Below are 8,574 nucleotides of genomic sequence, written 5' to 3'. Positions count from 1 at the left end.
AACTCGCCGGGAGACTTGTTCATCCCTTGCATGTTGTAGTTCAACACAAAGCCTTTATAGCTTGGCGGCAGTGATTGGAGGATTCTGTCAGTGATAGCTTCTTGCGGGAGTTCAATCCCCAGTTCAGCTAGACGGTTTGAGTACCCAGACATTTTGAGCACATGTTCACTGACAGACGAGTTTTCCTCCATCTTGCAAGCATAGAATTTATCGGAGGTCTCATACCTCTCGATCCGGGCGTTCTTCTGAAAAATAAACTTCAACTCCTGGAACATCTCAAATGCTCCATGACGCTCAAAGCGACGTTGAAGTCCCGGTTCTAAGCCATACAAGACTGCACATTGAACTATTGAGTAGTCCTCCTTACGTGCTAACCAAGCGTTCTTAACATCCTGATCAGCCGTAGCGGGTGGTTCATCTCCTAGCGCAGCATTAAGGACATAATCCTTCTTTCCAGCTTGTAAGATTAGCTTAAGATTACGAGCCCAGTCTACAAAGTTGCTTCCATCATCTTTCAACTTAGCTTTCTCTAGGAACGTATTAAAATTCAGGATGACACTTGCGTGAGCCATGATCTACAACGCAAATATATTCAAAGTGGACTTAGACTATGTTCAAGATAATTAGAGTTCAACTTAATCAAATTATATGCTAAACTCCCACTCAAAAAGTACATCTCTCTAGTCATTTGAGTGGTTCATGATCCAGTTACACTATCCCAAGTCCGATCATCACGTGAGTTGAGAATAGTTTCAGTGGTAAGCATCCCTATGCTAATCATATCGACTATATGATTCATGATCGACCTTTCGGTCTCATGTGTTCCGAGGCCATGTCTGCACATGCTAGGCTCGTCAAGCTTAACCCGAGTGTTCCGCGTGCGCAACTGTTTTGCACCCGTTGTATGTGAACGTTGAGTCTATCACACCCGATCATCACGTGGTGTCTCGAAACGACGAACTGTAGCAACGGTGCACAGTCGGGGAGAACACAATTTCGTCTTGAAATTTTAGTGAGAGATCACCTCATAATGCTACCGCCGTTCTAAGCAAAACAAGGTGCATAAAAGGATTAACATCACATGCAATTCATAAGTGACATGATATGGCCATCATCACGTGCTTCTTGATCTCCATCACCAAAGCACCGGCACGATCTTCTTGTCACCGGCGCCACACCATGATCTCCATCAACGTGTCGCCATCGGGGTTGTCGTGCTACTTATGCTATCACTACTAAAGCTACATCCTAGCAAAATAGTAAACGCATCTGCAAGCACATATGTTAGTATAAAGACAACCCTATGGCTCCTGCCGGTTGCCGTACCATCGACGTGCAAGTCGATATTTATATTACAACATGATCATCTCATACATCCAATATATCACATCACATCATTGGCCATATCACATCACAATCATACCCTGCAAAAACAAGTTAGACGTCCTCTAATTTTGTTCTTGCATGTTTTACGTGGTGACCAAGGGTATCTAGTAGGATCGCATCTTACTTACGCAAACACCACAACGGAGATATATGAATTGCTATTTAACCTCATCCAAGGACCTCCTCGGTCATATCCGATTCAACTAAAGTTGGAGAAACCATCACTTGCCAGTCATCTTTGAGCAAAGGGGGTTACTCGTAACGATGAAACCAGTCTCTCGTAAGCGTACGAGTAATGTCGGTCCAAGCCGCTTCAATCCAACAATACCGCGGAATCAAGAAAAGACTAAGGAGGGCAGCAAAACGCACATCACCGCCCACAAAACCTTTTGTGTTCTACTCGAGAAGACATCTACGCATGAACCTAGCTCATGATGCCACTGTTGGGGAACGTCGCATGGGAAACAAAAATTTTCCTACGCGCACGAAGACCTATCATGGTGATGTCCATCTACGAGAGGGGATGAGTGATCTACGTACCCTTGTAGATCGTACAGCAGAAGCGTTAGAGAACGCGGTTGATGTAGTGGAACGTCCTCACGTCCCTCGATCCGCCCCGCGAACAATCCCGCGATCAGTCCCACGATCTAGTACCGAACGGACGGCACCTCCGCGTTCAGCACACGTACAGCTCGACGATGATCTCGGCCTTCTTGATCCAGCAAGAGAGACGGAGAGGTAGAAGAGTTCTCCGGCAGCGTGACGGCGCTCCGGAGGTTGGTGATGATCTTGTCTCAGCAGGGCTCCGCCCGAGCTCCGCAGAAACACGATCTAGAGGAAAAACTATGGAGGTATGTGGTCGGGCAGCCGTGAGAAAGTCGTCTCTAATCTGCCCTAAAAGCCCCATATATATAGGAGGAGGGAGGGTGACCTTGCCTTGGGGTCCAAGGGATCCCCAAGGGGTCGGCCGAGCCAGGGGGGGGGGACTCTCCCCCCCACCCCCAAACCGAGTCCTACTTGGTTTGGTGGGAGGGAGTCCTTCCCCCTTCCCACCTCTCCCTCTTTTTTTTTTCTTTCCTTTGATTTTTCTATCTTGGCGCATAGGGGATTGGTGGGCTGTCCCACCAGCCCACTAAGGGCTGGTGTGACCCCCCAAATACCTATGGGCTTCCCCGGAGTGGGTTGCCCCCTCCGGTGAACTCCCGGAACCCATTCGTCATTCCCGGTACATTCCCGGTAACTCCGAAAACCTTCCGGTAATCAAATGAGGTCATCCTACATATCAATCTTCGTTTCCGGACCATTCCGGAAACCCTCGTGACGTCCGTGATCTCATCCGGGACTCCGAACAACATTCGGTAACCAACCATATAACTCAAATACGCATAAAACAACGTCGAACCTTAAGTGTGCAGACCCTGCGGGTTCGAGAACTATGTAGACATGACCCGAGAGACTCCTCGGTCAATATCCAATAGCGGGACCTGGATGCCCATATTGGATCCTACATATTCTACGAAGATCTTATCGTTTGAACCTCAGTGCCAAGGATTCGTATAATCCCGTATGTCATTCCCTTTGTCCTTCGGTATGTTACTTGCCCGAGATTCGATCGTCAGTATCCGCATACCTATTTCAATCTCGTTTACCGGCAAGTCTCTTTTCTCGTTCCGTAATACAAGATCCCGCAACTTACACTAAGTTACATTGCTTGCAAGGCTTGTGTGTGATGTTGTATTACCGAGTGGGCCCAGAGATACCTCTCCGTCACACGGAGTGACAAATCCCAGTCTTGATCCATACTAACTCAACTAACACCTTCGGAGATACCTGTAGAGCATCTTTATAGTCACCCAGTTACGTTGCGACGTTTGATACACACAAAGCATTCCTCCGGTGTCAGTGAGTTATATAAGCTCATGGTCACAGGAATAAATACTTGACACGCAGAAAACAGTAGCAACAAAATGTACGATCAACATGCTACGTCTATTAGTTTGGGTCTAGTCCATCACGTGATTCTCCCAATGACGTGATCCAGTTATCAAGCAACAACACCTTGTTCATAATCAGAAGACACTGACTATCATTGATCAACTGGCTAGCCAACTAGAGGCATGCTAGGGACGGTGTTTTGTCTATGTAACCACACATGTAAATGAGTCTTCATTCAATACAATTATAGCATGGATAATAAACTATTATCTTGATACAGGAATTATAATAATAACTATACATTTATTATTGCCTCTAGGGCATAATTCCAACACATGCTTCAAAGGTATACCGATGAGACGTTGTCGTGAACGTGTGCATGTGATGTATGAGATGAATGTATGTTTGCACCGTATGTTGGCCGTTGCACGTTGTCCCTCTTTTGTTGTGCCTCGACACATGCGAACCCGGTAACCGGGATCACCCCATCTTTATTTAGCGTTCCCGCACACGCTTCCTATACGTTGGCACGATATCTCAACGAGTTATCGGATAGGAACGTTGCCGTGGCATCGTTTCCGTCTTGCCGCCATGGTATCCTTCGCTCGCCGTGGCGACACCTGTTTCTTTCTCTTATTGCCCGTGATGTTGAACTTGCATGCATGTCGCATTCATGGCATGTTATCATGTGTTGCATGCCTCTTGTGCCGTAGCTCCGTTCTATGCTCTGCGTGTTAACCGGCTAGGATGTCATGTAGGATCATCACTTCACCCCTTGCCATGTTAACTACAATTTAATACTACCGTGTAAATAACCGGGAGTGAACTAAATAATTAATCCTGGAGTTTCGTCGATATGTAACTCGTTGCATATCGAGCTTCACTTAATGTGTAGTGTTTGCGTGAGGTGATTTGACATGCCATCCCTTGCATTTTAACCTGATCATGAATCATAGTAGGTTGTGCATCTTGTGTCTTGCATCGTGTGGTGAATATCGTGTGTTGATTCTTGTTTCCGGTTTGCTTCGTTCCGATAGAGTTCCGCAAGCGTGTCGGAATGTGAGGACCCGTTCGACTACGTGGGTTCGACTGCTTCACGGAGTTGTTCTTCTTCCAAGCGGGATCTCAGGCAAGATGACCATTTCCCCAGATACCATTACTATCATTGCCATGCTAGTTTTACCGCTGCTATCGTTTATGTCTCGTTGCCTACCACATGTTAAATTTCAGCCTCTCAACAATGCCATGAAAACCTTCAACCTGTTCAACCTAGCAAACCACTGATTGGCTATGTTACTGCTTGCTTAACCCTGTTGTTAGCGTTGCTAGTTGCAGGTGTAGTTGCTTCCATGTGATAACATGGGTTCCTTGTCTTATCACCATATTGATGCTATTTAATTTAATGCACCTATACACTTGGTAAAAGGTGGAAGGATCGGCCTTTCTACCCTGGTGATTTGTTCGACCTTTGACCCCTTAGTTTTCGGCTACCGGTGTTATGTTCCATAAATGAGCGCTCCTAACACGATCGGGGTTATTATGGGGACCCCCTTGATAATTCGTTTTAGATTAAAGCTGGTCTGGCAAGGCCCAACTTTGGTACTACATTTGCCTAACAACTTATGAACTGCATAGGGAGTAATTAACCCGAAGAAATTTAATCAACCCCCGGGCCAGTGCTCCTCATGAGTGTTGGACCTAAGTGGACAGACTGTGGGGCCACCACGGGTCAACTCGAGGTTTGGTACGTGTAGACTTTTCCATCCGTCGTGTCCTGAGAACGAGATACGCGGCTCCTATCGGGATCGTCGACACGTCGGGCGGCATTGCTGGATTAGTTTTACCTTTGATGAGATATCTTGTGCATCGAGATTCCAGTGCTGCTTTGGGTAATCTCAGAGTTGAGGTTTTCCACTAGGGAATCCGACGAGATCGCGAGCTTCGTGATTGAGGATTTCTATGCGGCTTGTGGTAATTTGTGATGGACTAGTTGGAGCACCCGTGCAGGGTTAAATCTTTTCGGAAAGTCGTGCCTGCGGTTATGTGGCAACGTGGAAGCTTTGTTTAACACTCGTTCTAAATAACTTGAAGTTAAATTTTATTAAAACTTGCCAACTGTGTGCGTAACCGTGACTGTCTCTTTCGTGAGTTCCTTCTCCGATCGAGGACACGGTGGGGTTATGTCTGGCGTAGGTAGGTGTTCAGGATCATTCATTTGATCATAAGTAGTTCACGCCCGCTATGCTTAGATCTTCCCCCTCTTATTTCTTGTACTCGTAAGTTATATATCGGAGAGTAGGATTATTTTTTCTCCTCTTCTATACTCTGGTGAGGAATCTTGACGTAATAATTTATTTTACTCCTCTTCTCACTCAAATTTTTTTTAGGATTACGCGGATATTTTTGGAATCTATATGATGGCGATGTGACGGAGTTCTGTCTTGGTGCCTCCTGTCTGATTTGATTTTCTTCCGGGGAGTTGAGCTCGAGGGGGTTCTCGAGCACATCATTATCATTCAGATTTCTTAGTATCTCAGAACGAAGGATGTTCGTAATTGCTTCAATACTAGTAGTGGCGAGATAACCCCAATGTCCCCAGTACTGGTGAAGATTGTTCGGGAGTACTGCCATACTTTGTATCATTGTGATCACGAGGGTCTGTTGTAGATGAAGGTCCGAGATTCTGGCCGTGTGTTGACGGATGTGATACAGGTGACGGGTTAGTATAGGAGTTGTGTGATTATTACTCCTTGTATCCATGTACCAGATTGCATGGCCAGATATTTCGGGAATTCTTAGGTGGGAATTCAAGTAGTTGCTTATAGGACAATCTTCCAACAAATGCATGATGTTAGGTTGGGGTTCGACATCTAGTGGATTCGTTTGTTGACTGTCGACTTACAGTGGTACACGTTGTGTCTTAAATAGTCCTTGTAGCTTGCTACGACTTGGGGACGCTTCGTATGTCGGGTGCATTTCCTTGCACTTGATGGCTACTGTAAAATCGAGCCCGTGCGATCCTGTCCACGAAAATATCGCACGAAATCTTTCTCACGAGTTTGTTCTCGCTTGTTTCATAAGCCTCATCCCTTTGTTTTGCTGAATATGGTAATTCGTGTTGCTTCGATGTAAAGTGGTGATTTCAGATCTTTCCTAAGAGGTGTTCTCATATTTTTATGTGAGAATGCAAATTCTTTTGTTCATTCAAATTGCCTTATCAGTTCTGTCATCCGTAGTCGTCATGTCAATTCTTTGTAACCGGTGTGCCTCTATTCAACTGAATTCTATCCTCTCCAATTTTGCAAGATCATTCTCTCAATTCTTTTCGGAGTTCATCTCATTTGTCTCAAGTTGTATTTGTTTTTCCCCACCCTCCCGCCCTTTTTTTCTCAGTGATTCAATTTTCATCCAGGAGTTTCTTTTCATTGTGCTTCCGCTGTCTGTTCTTTTCTCTCTTACCTGGTGATTCATTGTGAAGATTCTCACGAGATTCGTGTCATATTTGTTCATTCTTGTCATCCTTACCGGTGAATTTAATTCAGTATCCCTGTCATCATGTCCTTTTCATCCTTGTTAATTCTTTCCTATATTGGAAACTCTTATGAGCCTATCTTGTTACTAATTCCTCTCTCTTTCTATCCGGAGTGTTAAAGATATTTCAGATGTTCTGGTTTTCAATCCTTCAGTTATTTCGAGGTGCTAACCTCATCTAGTATTCTTGTACCGGTGCAATATCTCTCTTCTAAGCAATCTTTTCTAACGGTGGCTTCTTTGAGTTGGCCCATAACCCACAGGCTTTCCCAGGATCTTTCCTGGCTCTTTTAATCTTTTCCAGGAGATCTCTAAATCTTTTCAACTATGACGTAAGTATGAATTTCATCAGTCATAGTCCTTCTTCAAGGCCTATTTGAATTAATTCTCATATTGGCTCAAAATTTCATTCATCTCTATTCCGGAGTATCTCAGTTATTCTTGGTGGTGTTCTCCTCATCATTTCAGCTTTGAAGACCGAAGGAGTGTTTCTCCCAAATCTTTGTCATTCAATTGTAGATTCATCATTTCAGCTTTGTGCCATCATCGTAATTGTTGTCAATCATGAGTATCCCTTTCTGGCTATCCGGTGCATTTCTGAGTCGTTTTTATTCTCGATCCTCCGAAGGCCATCATTTTAGAAGATTCTTCGTTCTCAACTTTTAGCTTTCATCCTCAATTCTTCTCCATTGTTGTCTCTTCGTTCGTCTCTCGATTATCCGGTGCCTTGTTCTAGTTTCTCTTAGGTGGCTCATGATCTCTTCATTCTCGTGTATTTCCATTAATTCTTGGTTTTCCCATTCAATTGTGAATTCTTACCAGTGCGTCCTTCAATCATGCCTCAAGTGGTGCTTATCTCTCTGCCTCTTCAAGATTCATTTCTAGTAGAATAAGTGATATGCTAAATCTGTTGCTTGTCATCAATTTAACTTGATGAAGGATTAGCATAACATAATTCTTATTCTTGTTTCATCAAATGATTTCAATTCTTCTTCCTGAGTGGCTCATGATATCAATTCCTTTTTCTCAACTGTTATTATCTTTTCTTTTCCGGAGTTCCAAGTTTTCTCAAGAATCTCTTTGTGAGGCTTCATCTAAATCTTGGCAAGGTCATAATCTTATTGTTTTCTACCTTGATATCTTTGCATCATTCATTCGTATACGGAGGTCCTTCTTGGTGGTTCATCAAGGTTTGAATCCATTCTCATGTGTTCTTCAATATTCTTGTTGGAGAACCTCAAGTATCCTTTCCCTTGCATTTCCAATGCGTTTGTTCTCCTTTATCCTTTGAGGTGGTATTATAGCATTCTTGTTAGTGTAGGAGCCTCGAAGAGTTTTCCTTTCAGGAATGAGATAATTATATCCACCAATCCTTTGATCATGAGATTATTATTAACTCATGGTTTCTTCATTGAGCTATCTTGGTTTGGATTTCACCTAAAGCTTTTCCTATGGATTGTTGCTATCATGGTGCTTGTCTTTAATCCAAGTTCTCAATGCACCCTCGGTGTAAGAAGTTTTGATATCTTTGCTTTCAACTATCCTTGTTTCTTTTAGTGGTTGGTTGTTACCTCATATATGTTGAGATGATCTTCATAAGCCCACTACTGTCTTCTTCTTCGTTGTTGATTTTCCAACTACTCCGTCAATTCTCTGTCAGGAGGCTCTTCAATTCTATTGTGATGATTGTTGTCATTCTTTTCTTCATTCTCTCCTTCCGTA

The sequence above is a fragment of the Hordeum vulgare genome, chromosome 5H (genome assembly GCF_904849725.1).
Source record: "Hordeum vulgare subsp. vulgare chromosome 5H, MorexV3_pseudomolecules_assembly, whole genome shotgun sequence".
NCBI classification, from domain to species: domain Eukaryota; kingdom Viridiplantae; phylum Streptophyta; class Magnoliopsida; order Poales; family Poaceae; genus Hordeum; species Hordeum vulgare.
Note: the sequence above shows the minus strand (reverse complement) of the source record.